At 31.7% G+C, this 21,843-nt stretch overlaps 1 pseudogene; it reads left to right on the top strand.

The window, feature by feature from the left end:
- Positions 1 to 17,564: 17,564 nt before the first annotated feature.
- On the top strand, positions 17,565 to 21,009 carry LOC120208302 (annotated as a pseudogene).
- The last annotated feature ends 834 nt before the right edge of the window (positions 21,010 to 21,843 follow it).

Genomic DNA, 21,843 nt, shown 5'->3' with positions numbered 1-21,843 from the left:
TTGATTCTGGTGTTCATTGATCTGATGAAGCAACTATCATGCTTCTCTTCTGGAAAATGTGCAGTGGTTGACAATCTTCATGTTCGAGCTGCCTTTTCAGGTTTCAACTCGAATTCTCCTTTGGTTTCAAGACGTTATCTAAAATTTTACGTCTTGAACCCTCTTTTTAATATTTTTCTATCATGCATTAAAGATTTTATAAACCATTTTTTGCAAATAAAATTAACCCTGAGGGGCGGAATGAAATCTGATGATAGTCTTTCCACTTAGAAATCCATGTATGATTAGAAGAGACTTTTCAGGCACGTAACGTAGGCTGGGGCTCACGGTTATGAAAGAAAGGGATAAATAGGCCCAAAAAAGTGTTTAAGGGTTAACGAACCAAGGATCAATTGTTGTCTTCAATCTTTTCTTGCTTGATTTGAATATGCTTGTGCATCTTTTATTTTATTTTCCTTTGCTGCTCCATGATCTTCGAGTGAATTGATTATAGATCTTTGAATCACTTGTCTTGAAGCATTCAATCTATTTTCTTTTTTTTTCTTTTGTGTATTTTTTCGTTTTATTCTTTTTATTATTTCTTTCTTTTTCTCTTTTTTGTGTGTTTTTCTTGCTATATCTTTTCTTCTTTCTCTTTGTGTTATCAACTCGATTTGATCTTTGAACGCTTTGTATATGGTCCAGCTTGTAGTATCTTATTTTTTCTCACCTTATTTCATCATGACTTGCTTCTGTAACAAAATCTGGATTGATGATATTCACTCATGCAAGCAGATGTCCTTCACATTTTCCCCCTACTGTGGAGGGTGATCCTTGGTTAGGGTTGAAAGGATAAATGAAACAAATTCGTTCATCATCTCATACACGAAAGTTTTTGTAAAAGAGGTATCCCCAAGGGCACACGTTTTCAAGATTAATCTTATTTACATGAAAATAATGTAATTAATGCATGATAGAATTACTTCAATGATTCCCTTTATTTCTTCTTCTTCCATTCGTTCCTAGTATGCCCCAATTATTCGAATTCTGTTGCAAAAACTTGATGCATAACACTCTCTCTTGTCTTTCTTGTAGGAATGGTTCTTGTTATGCCCCCAAGATTTATCGAGGTTGGGAAATGAATGTTGGTTCTGTGTCTAGAAAGGCAAATGTGTGACTTTAAAGTCATAATTCTAAAAAGAAAGTAATGTTATGGAAAGGTTATTTCTGTTTGGGAAGGTAAAAGTACATGTTTTGGTGTCTCAGGGGATAAGGGCATGACTTTATTGTTTCGAAGGGAGGTGATATCAAATTTTGATCTTTTGGTAATGAACACAGGTTGTGTAGGGAAACGGGTAAGGGTATTCAGCTTTGGAGGGAACACGAAAGGTTTAATCTTGTCCCTTGTCAACGATCTATAATTAATAAAGTAGTAAAAGAACCTTTAATTCATTTGATATTCAAAGAATTACAAGATTAAAACTTGGTTTATTGCTCATAACCTAAAAAAAGCCATAAGTTCAATCAATAAAATATTTATCGAGTATGCAAAGAACAAAAAAACGTTCAAATAGGACAAAGCCAGTGCATAAGGCTTCAAGGTGGGTGGAAGAACTTCTTTTTAATTGGCCTCAGAATGTCTCATTACGAGTTAAAGGTCAATACCACTGGGTCAAACAAAAACTGGGCATTTTTTCTCTGTGTCCCACGGATCTCGATGATGTGCCTCGTACTTCAGACGATGCTAACATCACATCCATACCTCTCAATCCTTTTTGGTACGAATGGGGTGACTTCTTCTTATCTCAAAACTTTTATCACAAGATTCTCTGCAAGTACTCCTAGGGTCCGTGATTAATGCACGTTGAGACGCAACGTATAACATGTAATGTACAATATATATATATTAATGTAAAAATGCACATGCAAATGCAAAGAGGCAAAAATGGGAGTGCAAAATGCGAGATGTAAATGCAACAAAGAATTGATCCCAAAAGTAACTGTTCCTTTAACAATTCTTGAAAAACTGACAATGTCTCGGTACACTGGGGAAAAGGAAATCTGGTATATCAGTAAGTTGTCCAACTCCTGCGAGTATCTTGGTACTGCATCGTCATCAAAGCTTCTACTTAATCTTCTGTTTTCAGAAGTCTTTCGAGCTGGTTTGTGATCTTCAACTGTTGGCTTCAGCGTCGAATCTTCTTGAACCCAACTTGTTACCTCAGCAGGTATACATCCAGCTTCTCAGTAGGTAGACTCTCCCTTGACGCTACTCGATCTACGTAGAGCATATTCGAAATTCTATCGAGCCCAACGAAAGGCATTATTGTGGCATTGTCTTTCAAGAACCTATAAACGATCAATTATTTAAGGGATCAATACCTTTGAATGATATGTCATGTTCATGCAAAAATGAAACAAGACCAAACGAAAGGAAATCAATGTTAGTAGAAACAAAAAGAATCAAGTTAGTTGAAATGATTAGTTAAAGAAATGTAATCTTAGTAAAAATAAATAAATTCTACTCAAAGTTGAGACTGAAAAAAGACATTAAAAAATTAATAATACTAACGACATGTTTTCTAGTTCTCCTAGGTTAATCATATGGCTCTAGCGGGATAGGTTTACTAAATTCTCTATATGAGGTTCAGTTCTAGTAAAAGTTCCCAACCATCTTTACAACCTGCTAAGGTTAACTCTGATTCTGGCCCATTACAGACTTACGAATCGGATTTAGCTCAAGGGATCACACCACTAAAAGTGTACCTCAGATCTGATATCCGAATAGGCAACTTAGGATGCTTTCCAGAGATACTTTGTCAGACCCACACAAGGAAGCCCAATGCTCCTCGTGAGGTGTGACGTTTCTCCCTACTGAGGTAAATCGAGTTTTAGCTCGGGTTTAGAGCTATGATATGCAACAATCCAAAATTTTCACAAAAGTATAAACATTAATCAGAGAGAAAATCTTTTTTCTTTTGAAATAACATAATTAACTGTAAATTAAAACAAGATCGAACTCGTAATTTCCCAAAATCCTAAATTAGGGTAACCAATTCGTGCTCAAATCTCAAGTTGTTTTAAAAATAAAACATTCCCAGTAGAATCTCCGAGATGTCGACACTATATTTCCCCAGGGCGGGGAAAATACCTATACCGACTCGGGGGTTTTCTCTTTTGAAAATGATTTTCGAAATGTGAGGAGTCACCACCAATCATTTAAGGTGAAATTGGGACAACATGAAAACCAGGTGATTTTAATAAAACATTTTATTTTTATAAAAATACTAAGTTTTAAGGTATACAAAAATCCAGAAATCGCGTTCGGGAGTAAGTTACGCGTGGGGAAGGATTAGCACCCCACAAGCGCTCAAAAATTGGTACCTAGTTGATTACCCTATATTTAAAATCTAAAATTTTGAGTTCGCACGTTAATTTAAAAATCATTACGGATGCAAAGTTAAAAAGTGTATCCGTTTATCAAAGTCGATAGCATTCTCCCCTAGCATAAATGTGGGAGATCAACTATTGTGCTTAATAATCGAATATTGCCTCGTTTTTAGAAAATCATGATACGGTCTTTGAAGAGGATGTCGACCTATTTCAGGAATCACCAGTAGTCACCCCCCGAGAACACTTGCGGGAGATATACCATTAATTCCCTAATAAGTGAACATTGCCTTAGGTTAAAAAAATGCAATCAAACAAATTTTTATTTAATCCTAATTAAGCTAAGGTAAATTAAAGGATTTTTCTAGCTTAAGGTGTCAAATTATGAAATTAAAGGAACCTAGAAGCCCAAACCTAAAAATGTAGGCTCTAATATTAATCCTATTTGATTTTAATCAATTATCGAATCGAATAATTGAGATGGTCCCTCTAGTATTTAGGCAAGGGTCAACTCGAATTAACCCCTAAATTAAGAGGACTATATTGAAATCTATCTAAAAGTGGAGGCTCCATTTAACCTATTTAATTATGCAAAAATTAAAACACTAATCGAAGTTCGGGTACTAAAAAGGTCAATATATAAAAATACTGATTTATAAAAGATCTAAAACCTTAAGGACCTAAACCAATGATTTCTAAATTTGGGGGGCTAATTAAAACCTATGTTTTATCTAAATTATTAAACGTAAAGTTTTTTTTACAAAATATTAATTATTAATAAATTACAAGAGTTGAGTAATCAATTCGAGTAATCAGGCATCTATTGCAAAAGCTCGACTCGAATTGTTCCCTAATTAAAACTAATGTGAAACCCTAATTTCTAAGCTTTATTCGAATATTAATCTAATTTAAAAATAAATCTAGAATTTAAACTATGAAACAAATCAATTAATAATAAACTTAATTAAAATAATTAAAGCAACAAATAATAAAAACATAAAAAAATATAAAATAAACATAAATATAAGGACCTAATTTCAAAAACATTAAATTACTAAAATAAAAGAGAATAAATTAAACATAAAAAGGGCTAAATTAAAAAAAATTAAAATTTAAAGCCTGATTCGAAATAAAACAAAACTAAACATATTAGTGACTAAAACACAAAACACGCATAACTTACAGGGACCTAAGTGTAATTTTTTCATTTTATTTATGCCTAAAAAGTAGTCTGTTAAATAAAAAGGGAAAATACAGAATCAGACCACATATATTTAAAAAAAAATTAAATAGTCACTACACATGACTAAAATGCAAAAACATGGCTAACTTACAGGGACTAAAAAGAAATTTCACCAAAATAAATAAAAATTGGCAAATTAAAGGGAAATTTAAAGATTTAAACCATACAGGACCAAAGGTAAAACATGCTAAAATGACAGGGACCAGAACATGAATAAACCAAAAATATAAAGCATACACAATAGAGAGGTGAAATAGTAGTTTTGGTACCAAACTACAAAAACATCGCAATTGTTCAGGGCTTAAAATGCAAATAAACCCTTAATTCATCCTATATATACCAATTATTTGGTTTATTTCATTCATTTGTAATCGAACCAGAAAAAAGGGAAAAAACTTAAGGTTTTTTCCTCTTTCCCCGATACATGGTGGTTGGAAACACTCGAACACTCCAAAAAATTCCCCAAAGTTAGATCTAACCCCCCCAAAGCCTATTTTAGGGCCTAAAACACCAAAATCGACCCCAAACTACCAAAAAACGACCCTAAACCGTTCGGCTACCCCATACTCCACCGACCCTGGTATGATTCCGATTTTACTTTATTTTATTTTGTTATTTTTTTACTGCTAAATGGGTCTTTTATTGGTTTAGCCAATTATGTTCGAAATAAAAATAATATATATTAAAAACACTTATATGTTATTCGTTATATACATGTTTAGAATGAAACTAAAAAATAGGGTAAGACTGCTTCAAAAATAAAAAATGATACTCTCCCTCTGTTAAGATTCAAACCCGAGAGCTTAAAAAATTGAAAAAACATAAATAAAAAACATGAAAAAAGAAGCTATACGAATATTAAAAAGAGATAGATAACCTACTAAAAAATTGTCGATTATTGCTTCTGGAAATTGTTTTACAATATTTTTTTGGAGGATTTTTTTAAATGGAAATGAAACCCCTGTTACAGATTTTCTCTTGGTTTAAATAAGCCTTGATTTACATACATATTTTACTTTTTTTTATCTCAAACGATTGCATAAAACCAATACACGTGGACTTGCGTTTACTTGTTGTAAGAGTTTCTAACATGGCATGGGATGGATTGGTTGCAGCTGTAGTGGCTAGGGAGTGGAGGAGACGGGCGATAACCAGGGTCAGATCTGGGTCGGGTTTTGGGTAGTTGGGCTTCAAGTTTTTGGTTGTAATTTGGGGTTTGGGCTTGAGGCCCGATTTATGGTTCTAGTTTGGGTTAATTTTGAGTTTGGGTCGGGTTTTGTAATAAGTTAAATTGAGGGAAAAAAGGAGCTTACTGTGTTCGATAATATCTAACATCAAATTATCAATGATAATTTCAATCTATTTTTTAAAAATTGATTTTCTAAAGTTTTGAAAACATTTTGATATTTTGATATAATAAATAAATGTGTTAAATTAATTTTGAGATTTTATTTTCAATTTAAATATTATATTCGATTCAATTATTGGAATATTACAAATATTACTCCAAGTTTTCAAATATCAATTTTTAGTCTTTACTTAAATTAAAAATTGAGATTAACACTAAAAATATTTTTGAAATAATCTTTACAAAGCATTTTGAACTTCAATCGAGTCAAAATTGAGATTTCAATAGGGTAGTACCGATACTGCCTTATCAGTATCGATACCCCCTTACATCAAATGCAAAAGTGGTACCGATACCCTACACGGTATCGATACCATTGCCTATAGTAGTACCGACACCATGATCATGGTACCGATACTACTCCTTTGGCTTTGAATCCGAGATTTAATAGAATGCAAATATGGCACCGATACCATTTTCGGCATTGATACTACTATACATAGTAGTATTGATACTCATTGGACGGTATCGATACTACTATACATTGTAGTATCGATACTCCTTGGACAATATCGATACTGTTGGGTTGCAACGATCGAAATATTTGAATTTATAACAGGAAGTATCGATACTCATGAGTGGAGTACCGATACCCATACGGTCCCAACAGCTTTTTGAAGTGGAAAACACACAACAACGGCTCTATTAACTCCATGATCATCTCCAACGTTCAGAATTCATTCATGGGGTATTTAAACAAGTTTATAAAGCCATTGGTGAACAAGAGAAGCTAGAGAAATAATTGAGAAATCCTTAAACAATCAAGTTTGACCAAATCAAGCCAACATTATTTTAATATTCATTTTACTTTCCAAGAACACAATTTGTGCTCATTTGTATTTATTTATTGAGTGTTCTTGTTTATTCTGAATTATGCAAACAATCTTACCTTGTGAGGTTTTTTTTCTAAGTTTGCGAAATTTGTAATTCTCTTTGAGAGAGAGTGTCTCAAGAATTTGGGGTATAATTATTGAGGGAGTTGTAAGGTTACTCTTTATCCTCAAAAGAAAGAAAAATTAGTGAATTTGTGGAAAATCCTTAGTGTGGATAGTTAAGGTAGTGGACGTAGACTTTGGTTGAGAAAGTCGAACCACTCTAACTCGCTGTGCAAATATTTTTATTTTCTGTCAAGCTTCCACCAAAATTTTAATTGCCAATTCACCCCTTCTTGGCTATTTCATCTGATCAATTGACTCAACAATTGGTATCAGAGCTAGACTCATTTGAAGGTTTTACCATATCTTGAGAAGATCCGGGAAGAATTCAATCGTTATGTAAGTCATCCATGGCCTATACATCAAACTTTGAGTTCGTTCTTGATTCTTAGCCTGTCAACAAGCCTTCATTCTTCAATAGAGCCAACTACGTCTATTGAAAAGAATAGGATGAAGTTATTCATTCAAGCTAGTGACATGGGAGCATAGAACATTATGATGAAAGGTTACTTTGCACCATCCACAAAACCAGAGATTTGGAGTGAAGAAGAGATGAGATAATTCTAGCTCAATTCGAAAGCTATACATATTCTATTTTGCACACTTGGACCAGATTAATACGAAAGAATATCATATTGTTCAACCACAAATGAGATATGGGATAAGCTCCAAGTCACTCATGAAGGAACTGACGAGGTAAGATAAACTAAAACTAGTCTTCTTAATCATAGCTATGAAAATTTCATGATGAAACCAGATGAAGATATCAAAGCTGTGACGGATAGATTTTCCGTAATTTTCAATGGTCTCAAGGAATTCGGAGAAATAATCTCTAATGAGAAACTTGTGAGGAAGATAATTTATTCTCTTCCAAAAGCTTGGCAATCAAAGAAGACTACAATTATCGAAGTTAAAGACCTAAAGTCTTTAATCCTCGATGAGCTAATTGTTTCTCTCCTCACGCACAAAATGATGATCAAATATGAGGAAGATCAAGAGAAGAAAGACGATACAAAGAAGGAGATGGAGAAGAAGAAGAACGTTGGTGTTGCTCTCAAATCAACTAAAGATGAGAGTGACTCTGATGATGAAGAGGATGAAGAAATGGCATTGATGACCAAAAGACTCAGAAGATTAATGAAGCCCAATAGAGGAAGAAAATTCTAACGAAATGAAGGCTTCAAAAATGAGTCCAAGGAGAATGACCCAATAATATGCTATGAGTGCAAAAAGCCTGGGCGTGTTAAATTTGATTACCCATAATTAAAGAAAAATGGTCTTTCAAAGAAGAAGCATAAAGCACATGTGACTACTTAGAGCTATGATGAATCATCCGATGAAGAGGAACAAGAAATACCAAACTTGTGCTTAATGGCCATTGAGGAGGATTCTCAGGTAACCTCTAACTCATCCATAGTAGAAGATTATTGCTTTGATGATTTATTAGAGGCATATTATGAGTTGTCATCGGTATATGAGAAGTTATTTTCAAAATACAGGAAAAGTACTTCAAAATTGAAAGATGAAAAGATCTCATATCCAATACCAATAGTAAACTCGAAAGTAAGATTAAAGACTTGCAAGTCAAAATAGAAGATTTTGAAAATCAAAATTATGATTTGCAAAACTTACTTTCTAGAATTAATGATAATCATGAAAAGAAAATTGATGATCTTAAAGATTCTTTCGATAGAGTTGGATCAAAACATTTTGAAAAAGGAGAAAATTCAAAATCCAACTATTTTAGAAAGAAATTTAAAACTTATAATCATAGAGGTCCCCAAAGAACCTCGAATGGTAAAATCATTAGGGGTATATGGGTTCCTAAAGAGCTCAATTCTACTAAAGATAAGGATATCCTAAGCAAATGGATACCCAAGGGGACTAGGCTTTTAGGGACTAATGAATATGGATCCAAAAGAATTTGGGTACCAAAAATCAAAATATATTCTATATTTGTAGGAAAAGGAGCATCGCTTCAAGGCACGAAATACAAAATCAAATTCATGGTACCTTGATAGTGGATGCTCAAGACATATGACCAGAGACAAGAGCTAGTTTATAGAGCTTAACGACAAAATTAGTGGAGTAGTAACCTTTGGTGACAACTCAAAAGGTTACATAGAAGGTATATGTACTATAGGTAATACCTCTTCCATACAAATAGAAATTGTGTTATATGTGAAAGGATTAAAGCATAATGTTTTAAGTATTAGTCAATTATGTGACAAAGGATACAATGTCTTGTTTGAATCAAACGGTTGCAAAATTGTTGACATTGCATCTAATAGGTTTATGCTTATTGGTCATAGAATAGGGAACATATATATGGTGCATTTAGATTCGATCAAAATGACAAATTTATGCCTAGTAGCCAAAGGATGAGCATGATAGTTGGTTATGGCATAGGAGACTAGGACAATATGAGTGTTTTGCAAAGACTTATTCAAGGAAATTTAGTAAGAGGTTTGCCAAAACTAAAATTTGATAATGATAAAATCTGTGATGCATGTGCAAAAGGAAAATATAAGAGAGCTTCCTTTAAACCTATTAATGATGTATCAACTAGTAGAATATTACAATTGATCCACATAGATCTTTTTGGGCCAATTAGAACTACTAGCTAAGGAGGAAAACAATATGCTTTTTTATTGGTAGATGACTATTCTAGGTTTACTTGAGTTCTTTTCTTAAGTACTAAAGATGAAGCTCTAGAAAATTTTATCACTTTTTCAAAAGTAATCCAAAATGAAAAAAGGTTACTCAATTTCAAGTGTTAGGAGTGATCATGAAACTGAATTTGAAAATCTTGGATTTATTGATTTTTGTAATTTAAATGGAATTAGCCATAATTTTTTAGCACCTAGAACCCCTCAACAAAATGGAGTTGTTGAGAGGAAAAATAGAACTTTAGAGGAAATGGCTAGAACCATGCTTTGTGAAAACAATTTGCCAAAATAGTTTTGGGCGGAAGCCACATATACCGCTTGTTATGTGATAAATCGAGTAATGATTAGGCCTATTTTAAAGAAAAATCCATATGAAATTTCCAAAAATAAAAAACCTAACATTAGTTATTTTCATCCTTTTGGATGTCAATGGTTTGTTTTAAACAACGATAAAGACAATCTTGGCAAATTTGATTCTAAAAGTGATGAAGGAATTTTTCTGGGTTATTCCTTAAATTCTAAAGCATATTGTGTGTTTAATAAAAGAATTTTAGTGATAGAAGAGTCTATCCATGTTTTTTTTATGATAATCCCCTTCCGAGGAAGGATTCTTGTGTTGATGATGACGTAGGTATATTAAATGCAAATGACGTGGAAGAATCATCATCAAAGGAATAAGTGAAGGATGACGAAACTCAAGACACATTCGAGAATCTAACCATTGAAGAAAGGGAAGTCACATACCCAAGGGAGTACAACTATGTCAAGGATGGTGAGATTTTAGGTGATCCATCCAAAGGGGTAACTACTAGATCTTCTCTTAGAAATATTTGTAATTATGTTTCATTTATCTCATGCATAGAGCCTAAAAATGTTAAAGAATCATTAAACGATGAAAATTGGATTAGGAATAAGTTTGATGAAAGTGGTAACATAGTGAGAAACAAGGATAGACTTGTTGCTCAAGGGTATACTCAAGAAGAATGAATATATTTTGATGAAACATATGCTCCAGTAACTAGAATGGAAGCAATTAGAATGTTATTAACATTTGTATGCTTTAAGGGATTTAAATTATACCAAATGGATGTTAAAATTGCATTTTTAAATGGTTTTATAAAAGAAGAAGTGTACGTGGAACAACCTCATGGTTTTGAGAATTCAAAATTTCCCAATCATGTTTTTAAATTGACAAAAGCTTTATATGGTTTAAAACAAGCTCCTAGAGCTTGGTATGAAATATTGTCAACTTTTTAATTGAAAAAGGTTTTTCAAAAGGAAAGGTTGACACTACATTGTTTTTAAAACGGAAATGTAAAGATTTATTAGTAGTACAAATTTATGTTGATGATATAATTTTTGGTTCTACTAATGATTCTTTTTGCCAAGAATTTTCTAAGCTAATGCAAGGTGAATTTGAGATGAGCATGATGGGGGAGCTTTCGTTTTTCTTGGGGCTCCAAATCAAGGAAAGAAAAGATGGCATATTCATCAATCAAGCAAAGTACGTCAAGGATATGCTCAAGAAGTTTTGATTGGAAAATATGAAACCCCAAGCTACTCCGATGAGCCCATATACAAAGTTTGACAAAGATTAAAAAGGTAAATATGTATATGTTAAACTATATAGTTCTATGATTGGTTCTTTGCTTTATCTAACCACAAGTAGACCCGACATTATGTATAGTGTTTGCTTATGTGCTAGATTTCAATCATGTCCTAAGGAATTTCATATACAATCCATTAAGAGGATCTTTAGATACCTTAAGGATACTCCTAGTATAGGACTTTGGTATTCTAGAGACTCTAGCTTTAGCTTGCATGCCTTCTCGGATGCAGATTATGGAGGATGCAAAATAGATAGGAAAATAACCTTTGGAACTTGTCAACTCCTAGGAAACATGCTAATTTCTTGGTTTTCAAAGAAGTAAAATAGTGTTGAATTATCTACCACTGAAGCGGAATACATTTCAGCTGGTAGTTGTTACACACAAGTTTTAAGGATGAAACAACAACTTTTGGACTATGGAATTGAAGTAGGTACCATTCCTATCAAGTGTGACAATACTAATTCTATTTGTCTCACTAAAATTCCCATCCAGCACTCTAGAACTAAGCATATTGAAATTAGACATCATTTCATTAGAGATCATGTCTCAAAAGAAAATGTAGTTCTAGAATATGTAGATACTTTGCACCAATTAGCGGATATTTTTACAAAACCTATAGATAAAGAACGATTTTGGACACTTATAAGAGAATTAGGTATAACAAACCTACCTTGATTTTTTGTTTAAAATAATTTTAGCACTTTTATGAATAAAAGAAAAATGTATGTAAAAATGACATTTTTAAATGCCTTCTATGCTAATAGTTAGGGGGAGTTTATGATATTTAGTGAAAATTAATAATATGTTCAAATTAGGCTTAAGTGTGAATTGATTAATTGAACATAATTAATTTTTGTAATAAGAATTGCCTATACCACTATAGTTAATAACTTTTGCATGCAAAGTGTTTAATTATAGATTTTTGACCATTTTGTGCACTTGGTATCGATATTGTTCATCCAATACCGATACTACTCTTGCTAGGTATCAATACTACTAGCATAATATCGATACTGCTATCATCGAGTATTGATAATATTCTTATAGTATCGATACTATTTGAATGGGTATCAATACTACGCATAAAGATATGAAGTATCCATACTCCTCGAGGAGTATCGATACTACTAGTCGGGTTTAGGCTATTTAACCCTAAAATATCATCATTTTACCAAAACCCCAAAAACAAAACACTTCGGTCGTTCCTTCTCTCTCAAACCCATATCTCCACTTTGCTCAAATCAAACGATTTCAAGTCGGAAATCAACTGTTTTTCAACTCCAAACCTGCTAGTTACATCAAATTCGTGCATTCAACAACACATTCCTCTCAATCCGAATTTTCAAGGTAGTTTTTTCTAAAACATTATTTTATTGATTTTTGAATCTAGAACTAATTTTAGTTAGTTTTAGATTAAATTAGTGAATGGGCATTTCGTAGATTATAGTTTTACACTAGAATCTACAACTAATTTTATCAAAAACACAAGAATTTCAAAAATTTCGAAATTAAAAAAACAATTTGATTTAATTGTTGTTTTTGATTTAATTATATTGTTTTTCAAACTTAGTTTTCAAAATAGTTTTTCAATTCTGCCCATTAGACACTAGTTTTTTTTAGAGAACCTTGAATTGAGGACTCATATTGAGTTTTGGGAATAATTGTTGCATACATATGTTGTTTTAAATTGCAAGTTTAACATTCTGATTTCCTAAATCATGGCTCCTAAACGACCTATGTCTTCCTCTAGTAATTCTAATCAACCACAAAACCCACTTCCTATTCCACATCCAAATCCAAATCCCAATGAACCCGAAATGACTCTCATAAATTCCTGTTTTAACGAACCTAACCATAGAAACCTCTATAATAGGTACGTTAACTATTTCGAGTCATACAATATTAGGGAAGAACGTCTCTCATCTCTACAGGCTATGGAAGAGATGAACTTCAAATACCTCCCTACCCTCAAAGCTTGGAAGTTTGATAACCTTTTTAAAGTAAAACCAATTGTCTATCAGCAACTAGTACGTATTTTCTATTCCAATGTCGTACCAAAAGTATTCGTTCGTATTTATTAGGCCAATACATTACTATAGACTCAGACTCTATTGCTAGGGCCTTTGAATTAGATAATAGAGGGATAGATAATGAGCGAGATTTTGTGTCGTCCCCATATGAGGTCAATAAGAGTACGAGTGTATTAGACTATCAAGAACGTTTCCTTCACCTAATGATCTCTTGGTAGTTTAGACCATCCGGAGGAAAATACTCCACATTTAGAGCTATTAACATATGGTGGATCCATTGCATCCAAAACAATAAGAAAATAAATCTCCCTCAAATTATCTTTAGGGAATTAGTAGAAACTGTAAACAACGGGCCTTCCAAACGAGTTGAAACTTTAGTTTATGGTTGTCTGCTTAGCAATATGTTCATCAAATCCGGTCTTAGGGTAGACCTTAATATAACCATCCCTCTAGGCATCAAAATCAACCTAAAATCTCTATAAAAATCGGGATGGACAGGAGACAAGGACAATTGGGTTCGAACTACAAAGAAAACTCCCGGTGCTAGTTCATCATGAGCAACTCCGACTCCAAAACTTGAAGATCTTTTACGGGATGTCGACGATCTTGTAAACCAACACGATGACGAGCCAACTAGGCAAGGTATTACGATGCCTCCATATTTTCAGTCCTTTATGGAGACATTCAACTTAAGGTTTTCATCCTTGGAGTCCCAACTCACGGCTCAACATTTAGAGCAGCAATGGGAATCTCGAGCTCACTACGACGAACTAACTGCTAGGATCGATGCACTTGCACGAGATGTTGCTTCTTTAAGAGCACATCAATCTCATCCTGATCCTCATACGGATGACTAACCTATCTTGCTAGTTTTCTTAAGTTGAACTATGTCTTTGAACCTAAAAATTGTCTAAACATTTTGATACTTTCTGGATTTGGTTATAGTTGTTTGAATATTTGGTTATTTTGGATATTTGTGTGAATTTGATTGGATTATTATGAATGATTGATATTCTGAACTTAATTGTATATTTATGTTAATTTCATTAGTTCTTGCATATCTTATCTTAGTACATTTATGACCAATCCCAATTGCATATTAAATATGAACATTGATTATGTTGACTAACATTTCTCTTGGCTTTCATGATCTTAGCAGCTATATATATATATATATATATATATATATATATATATATATATATCAATTTGGCTATCTTGTTTATAATATATATAGTCTTTTTGATTTAACAAAAAGGGGGATAAATCTTAAAGTAAGGGGGAGTAATTTTTTCAAAATGATTTTTCAACAAAAAATCTTAAAATTTCTAAAATGTTGTTATATCAAAAAGGGGGAGATTGTTGAAAACATTTTAATATTTCGATATAACAAATAAATGTGTTAAATTAATTTTAAGATTTTTATTTTCTATTTAAATATTATATTCGATTCAATTATTCGAATATTACAAATATTACTCCAAGTTTTCAAATATCAATTTTTAGTCCTTACTTAAATTAAAAATTGAGATTAACACTAAAAATAATTTTGAAATAATTTTTACAAAGTATTTTGAACTTCAATTGAGTCAAAATTGAGATTTTAATAGGGTAGTACCGATATTGCCTTATCAGTATCGATACCCCCTTACATCGAATACAAAAGTGGTACCGATACCTACACGGTATCGATACCATTGCCTATAGTAGTACCGATACCATGATCATGGTACTGATACTACTCCTTTGGTTTTGACTCTAAGATTTAACAGAATGCAAATATGGTATCGATACCATGTTCGGTATCGATACTACTATACATAGTAGTATCGATACTCACTGGACGATATCGATACTACTAAACATAGTAGTATCGATACTCCTTGGACAGTATCGATACCATTGGGTTGCAACGGTCGAAATATTTGAATTTATAACAGGAAGTATCGATACCCATGAGTAGAGTACCGATACCCATACGCTCCCAGCAGTATTTTGAAGTGGAAAACATACAACAAAGGCTCTATTGACTCCATGATCATTCCCAACGTTCAGTATTCATTCAAGGGGTATTTAAACAAGTTTATGAAGCCACTGGTGAAAAAGAGAAGCTAGAGAAACAATTGAGAAAGCCTTAAACAATCAAGTTTGAGCAAATCAAGCCAACATTCTTTCAATATTCATTTTGCTTTCCAAGAACACAATTTGTGCTCATTTGTATTTATTTCTTGAGTGTTCTTGTTTGTTCTGAATTGTGCAAACAATCTTACCTTGTGAGGTTTTTCTTCTAAGTTTGTGAAATTTTTAATTTTCTCTTTGAGAGAGAGTGTCTCAAGAATTTGGAGTATAATTCTTGAGGGAGTTGTAAGGTTACTCTTTGTCCTCAAAAGAAAGACAAATTAGTGAATTTGTGAAAAATCCTTAGTGTGGATAGCTAAGGTAGTGGACGTAGACTTTGGTTGAGAAAGTCGAACCACTCTAAATCACTGTGCAAATATTTTTATTTTCTGTCAAGCTTCCACCAAAATTTTAATTGTCAATTCACCCCCTCTTGGCTATTTCATCCGATTGATTGACTCAACATAAAGAAATTTGAATATCCATACATAATTTAAAAAATTAAAAATCGTCGAACTTAAATACCATTCTTAAAAAGTTTAGGTATCCCAATCTAAAATAGAGCCTTAAAAAGAAAGAATTAAAAAAAGAAAAAGAAAAAAAGAATAGAGAAGCTTATGGTTTGAAGCCGGTTTGCATCATTTTCCTTAGCCGCTAGCCCATGTTATAGATTATTAAGCAAATATGGTGAAGGGTTCGACAAAAATATTATGTTGTGTATATTCTACTAAACACTTATGATTTGTCATATCCCATTTGAAATGATTGATGCATACTGTACCCAATTTTTTTGGGAAAGAAATAAGAGTGTCGTTAAAAAAAATTTATCAATTTTTTATCGGTCTAAACCGAAGATCAAAATCGAGTACATACCATCTCCAATAGTAAATACATCAATCAATTGTCCTTTTCTTAGGATCATTTGGTTTATAAAATATAAGATATTATTGACAATAAAATTATTGAAATATTATATTACTTAACATATTATTAGAACTGTTATATTACTTATTCTGGAAATGTTATATTACTTAACATATGTAAGATTGCATAAATGTATGGATTGGGTCCTTTTACCTGGTAAGAGTACTCTTTCCTCCATCTAGGTTTAGGGAGGTTTTTAATGAAGTTCTAAGTTAGGTTTGCTGAGCCAAATATATATATTACCAAATTGTCTTGAGATTTATTTTATTTTTAACAAGTTTTTTAACTAGTTGATTTCTCAATATTTAAGTTAAAATATTTTCATGAAAATTCATAGAAAATATAATTTTCTATTATATCTAATTTATATATTTTTTAATAAAATTTGTACACAAATAACTTAATATATTTTTTATTTTTTATTTCTTTGAAAATACAGAAACATACTTACACTAATATAATTATGTGTTTATTTTTAAGTACCATGATATTGAGAGATGTACATACTTACACCGGCATAAGTATGTGTTAATTGCTACATTTTTTTTATTTTATTCATGTTACAAGTGTGAGTTGTAAAACAAAATATCACATCGAATTATTTGATAAAATTAATAAAAAAATATAAAAATTACAATTGGAACCGAACAACTTCAACGACATATTTATTGGAAAAGTTGTGATAAATTGAACACTCTGAAAAATTTATGATAAATTGGAAACTTTGAGTCATATTTTCTATAGGTAAAGGGGGATATTCGAATAATAAATTTACTTATTCATATTTAATTCCATGAGATCTTTACAACGGCATCTTATATGCTCAAAACTGATGGCAATAACTTGTTGTTTGGTGAATTGCTCTTGGTTTCTCTTAGCTTCTGTCTTGTTTTCATTTAATTGCTGTTGCCAATAGGTTATTGTTAGTTTTGTGCACTATATTGCAGTGGAGTGAGGTGTAGTTTTATATGGGCGTTGTTTTTCTTCTTGGTGGTGGCTTTCGGTCCTAAGTATAATTCACAAGGGAGTGGTCGGCTTAGCTGGGTGATGTGTTTTTTCGGAGGGTTCTGTTTTTTTTTTTTTGCTTTCTTGTATTGTCATATAAAATGTACTCTTTTCTTGTTTAAGTTTAGGGAGATTTTTAACAAAAAAATTCTACTTTGCCTTGGCAATTTAATTTTAGCAATAAAAATCTTATTTGCCGAGTAAAAAAAAATTATAAAGTAACATCTTTATGCTATAACTAAGATCCTAACCTTTGTCATGCTGCAGGTGGTGGAATGATACATGCCTAGGAGAGAAGCAAAACTTTGCTAGGGACAGGTTGATGGTGAACTTTATGTGGTCAGTGGGGTATATATTTGATCCTTAGTATGCCAACATAAGAAGAAATTTAACAAAGGTTAATTCATTAATAACAACAATAGATGATGTGTACGATGTGTATGGTACATTGGACCAGTTAGAGTTCTTCATTCAAGCTATTAAGAGGTGCGTTTATATAATTTGCACTATGTCTATGCGGTGTCGTACTCGTATTACATGTCTTGACTTTCAGGGCGAAGCTAGAGGGGACAAGTAATAGCCTAAAATGGAAAAATTATCATTTGGTCCTTTAAGAAAACATATTGTTAGAAGATAACGAAAAATATAATGACTGCACAATAATATAGACACCAAAATTTTAGGTGGAAAATTATTTCGAGAAAAATCACAGACAAAAAAATAATAATTTTCACTAATGTCGAAAATAAAAGAATACGAATTCTCATGAACAACTTGGCTTCTAACCCTAATCCCAATGATCTATTTATTGTGATAGTTACCTGATTACAAAGAAAACTAATTTTGTAGAATCTTACTCAAACTAGGTTTTCTACCTTTAATAAATATAAAATATAATACACTTCTTACTTTTAATCAAACTAGGTTTCTTATTTTCTCAATTTTCTCTTAATTTTGTATCTTTATTAATTTGAGTCAAATAAATTTTGGGATAAACTCTAATAATCTTCACATTGACATGAATTCTAAAAGTACAAGAAGTTCGGGACAAAATCTCAAATTCTATGATATATTCAAACTCAACAAAAAAATCAATTCTTCACATTGTTGAATAAGTTCTCCACCTTGAGAACATATTCTTCATCTCTTCACAAAACCCCTTAAAATGATATTCTTCAACAATGATTGTCAATCGAATTTAAGTCTTACCCAAACTTGGATGCACGAGATAACCTAATCTTCTCATCAATAAAATCATTATAAGTATCAATTTTCCTTATAACAATATCATCTCGAGCCACTCAAACACTACACAATTCTCTTATATTTTTAACCACGGACAGCACATTTTCATTATTGAATCTCTATAGGGTTTAATTTTTTTTTCTATTCTTATTCCTAACAGTAGAACATTGTGAATAAATAATTTTATTCTTAACATTATTAATCCATGTGGGAATTTGAACTCTCCTCTACTTCACAAATTCATGCTCATGAATTTGAACTATCTTTTGTTTCTCCAATTTGTTATATTTACAAAACTGAATTATGTTTTACTTATCTGAATTGTTATGTCCACGATTTCATTGTTTAATACAAAATCATCTTTCGTTTGATTTAATCAAAACATATCTATCAATAACATCATCATTTGATACAAATAAGAAAATAAAAAATTAATCTCCTAAAATTGTTAAACTTTGCAGAAAATAAAACTTGATAGTCTTACTCTACCTTTTATCACAATGGGGAGTCCTTGCAAGTTTTCATGTCTCCGCCTATCACAACTTGATTTTGGTGTTGTGATCCAACCATAAAATTTCATGCTTGAAGGAAGTTATTATCATGACCAAGACAACACAAATTCCCTAATACGAATTTCTTAGAAGACAACGGTAAATATAATGAGCACACAATAAAATAGACATCAAAATTTACGTGGAATCCTTTTAGGAAAAATTATGGGTAAAAGAGAAGAATTTTCTCCAATATCAAAATTAGAAGAATACAATAATACACAAAGAATCCCTATGAATTAATTGACTTCTAACCCTAATCTCTACTATTTATTTTTAAGGATAGTCACTTGATTATATAAATGAAACTTATTTAGTTCAATCCTACTCAAACTAAATTTTCCACTTTTATCAATATAAAAATATAATAGACTTCTTACTCTCATCAACCCACATAAAATTCAGAAAAGAGAGTTACAGAGAGTTCAAAAGGATTATATCTCTCAAAAATAAATTTTATATCATTACTCTTAAGGCTATTTCTATTTATAGAGCCAAATACACAATCATCAAGAATCTTTATTCCATAAGAATTCTTAACTAAATAAACTTAATCACCAAGTAATCTTCAACTAGTAGAATTAGAAAAAAATGCAACTTAATTTCTAATTACAATTTGAGTACATACAATCATAAGTTAGTTCAAATGAACATTGGAGTATAACTTTATAAAATTTTATAAATTCATTATTGTCTTCTAAAAAGAAAAATCCTAACTTCTCCTATGCTAACTTAGAATGATGTAATTTCAGATGGGATATAAATGCTATGGAGCTTCTCCCAAAGGATTTGAAGATATGTTTCTTTGCCCTTTTCAACCCCATAAACGAAATGACTTTTGATAATATAAAGTAGTATATGTTCTAAATACTCTCGATTATTTGACAATGAACATTCAATCAACATTGCATACGTTGGTGCTCAAACCCATGACCTGTAGGAACAACAATGATTCCTTTAGCTATTGAAATAAGTTGATCCATGCCTTCATACCATTACTTTCTTGAAGAAAGCGGTACTATGCTCTAAATCTAACATTTTTTTCTTCATTTTTCTACATCATAATCACAAGCATAATAAAATCAAAATACATTATTATAATACACAAAAGAACGAATAAATAGTCGAAATATATACAGATCTAAATCAAATCTTAGTGTTATTACGTGTTTCAGTGGGCAGATTTATGCAAAGCTTTTCTATTGAAGGCAATGGTTTCATTGTTGATACATACCGACCTTTAAAGAGTATATCGATAATGCTTGAGTTTCTATTGCGGCTCCTGTTGGACTATCACATGCTTTTTCCTTAACTTTAAATTCAACAACAGAAGAATTCTTGGAGCATTGGAAGGAAAATTCCAAAATAATCTATTGCTCGTCCTTGATTTTTCGATTTGCTGACGATCTTGGAACATCAGTGGTATGCAATTTACATAAAGATTTATAATCGTTGATAGATCCATTAACTCTACGGTAGACGATACTTCAAATAATTATTTTGAAAAAGTTGGAAATCCCTCCACGATAATTGTATCATATGTAATTGATTTTCTGTTTGATTCACATTATCTAACACTTTTTCCTTTGTATTTGTTTTGGTTAGTATGAACTAAAAAGAGGCTACGTTCCAAAATCGATTCAATGTTACATGCATGAAACTGACTCATCCGAAGCGGAAGCCCACAAGTACGTAAGGAGGTTAATTGATGCGACGTGGAAAAAGATGAACGAAGAATATCTATCAATGGAACATTCCACCTCCTCTCCTACATTCATACAAATTGCGATGGACATAGCGAGGATGGCTCAATGCACGTAACAATATGGAGGCGGCCATGGAGCTGCTGATCAGGAGACTAAAGATCGTGTAATATTATTATTTGTTTCATCTATTCCGTAGTTGAAACATGTTATTTCAAGTAGTTGTGGGCTTCGACTAGGTTTTTTTTAATGGAATAAATAAAAAAATTATTATATAATAGAGGGATCAAAATCGAAACTAGACCATCACTTCTCCACAACTCAGGCCGTAACATCCAGGGATGGACATAGAAGGTGGCAGTCGCCACCCTAAAAATTTCAAATTCGTATATATTTTATATATTTTATTTATATTTTCTATTGAAAATATATTTCGGCCCCATAAAATTTTATAAGTTCTCTCATACTTAAGATTTTATAAGTTCGTCCCTCCTAACATAAAATCATGCGTCTGTCGCTGGTAACACCTCTAATCCGGCTTAATAAAAAATTAGATCGAAAATATCATATTGACCGAATAAAATTTAATCAAGTTAAAATAGAACTAAATTAGATAAATAAACATTCATACAATCATTAATGATTAAATTAGGGACTAAATTATTAAACATATAAAATACAGGGATTACAATGCATTTTCAATCATTTTGAGATTTAAAACAAATTTTTTAATTATGTGGTTTTGGAACCGACTGATTTTGAAATCCATCCAGTATCGAAATTCAGCATTCAGTTTTAATATTAAAACGTATACTGAAATTTTGATATCGAAATCGAATTGTTGAATTTTATAACTTAATATCTATAATTGTAATATCCAAAATTCAGATTATAATTAAATTTAATGACTTATAGTTGTATCTGTACGTATCAATAACCTATTAACAGTTATGATAATTCTAGACCTGAAATCAATCATCTTAACGTTAAAATATTTTTGTTCCGAGTAAGACCAAAAGACTCCTTTTTCCTC

The sequence above is a fragment of the Hibiscus syriacus genome, unplaced genomic scaffold (genome assembly GCF_006381635.1).
Source record: "Hibiscus syriacus cultivar Baekdansim isolate YM2019G1 unplaced genomic scaffold, ASM638163v2 tig00016212_pilon, whole genome shotgun sequence".
NCBI lineage: Eukaryota > Viridiplantae > Streptophyta > Magnoliopsida > Malvales > Malvaceae > Hibiscus > Hibiscus syriacus.
This window is presented reverse-complemented; position numbering and strand designations above follow the sequence as displayed.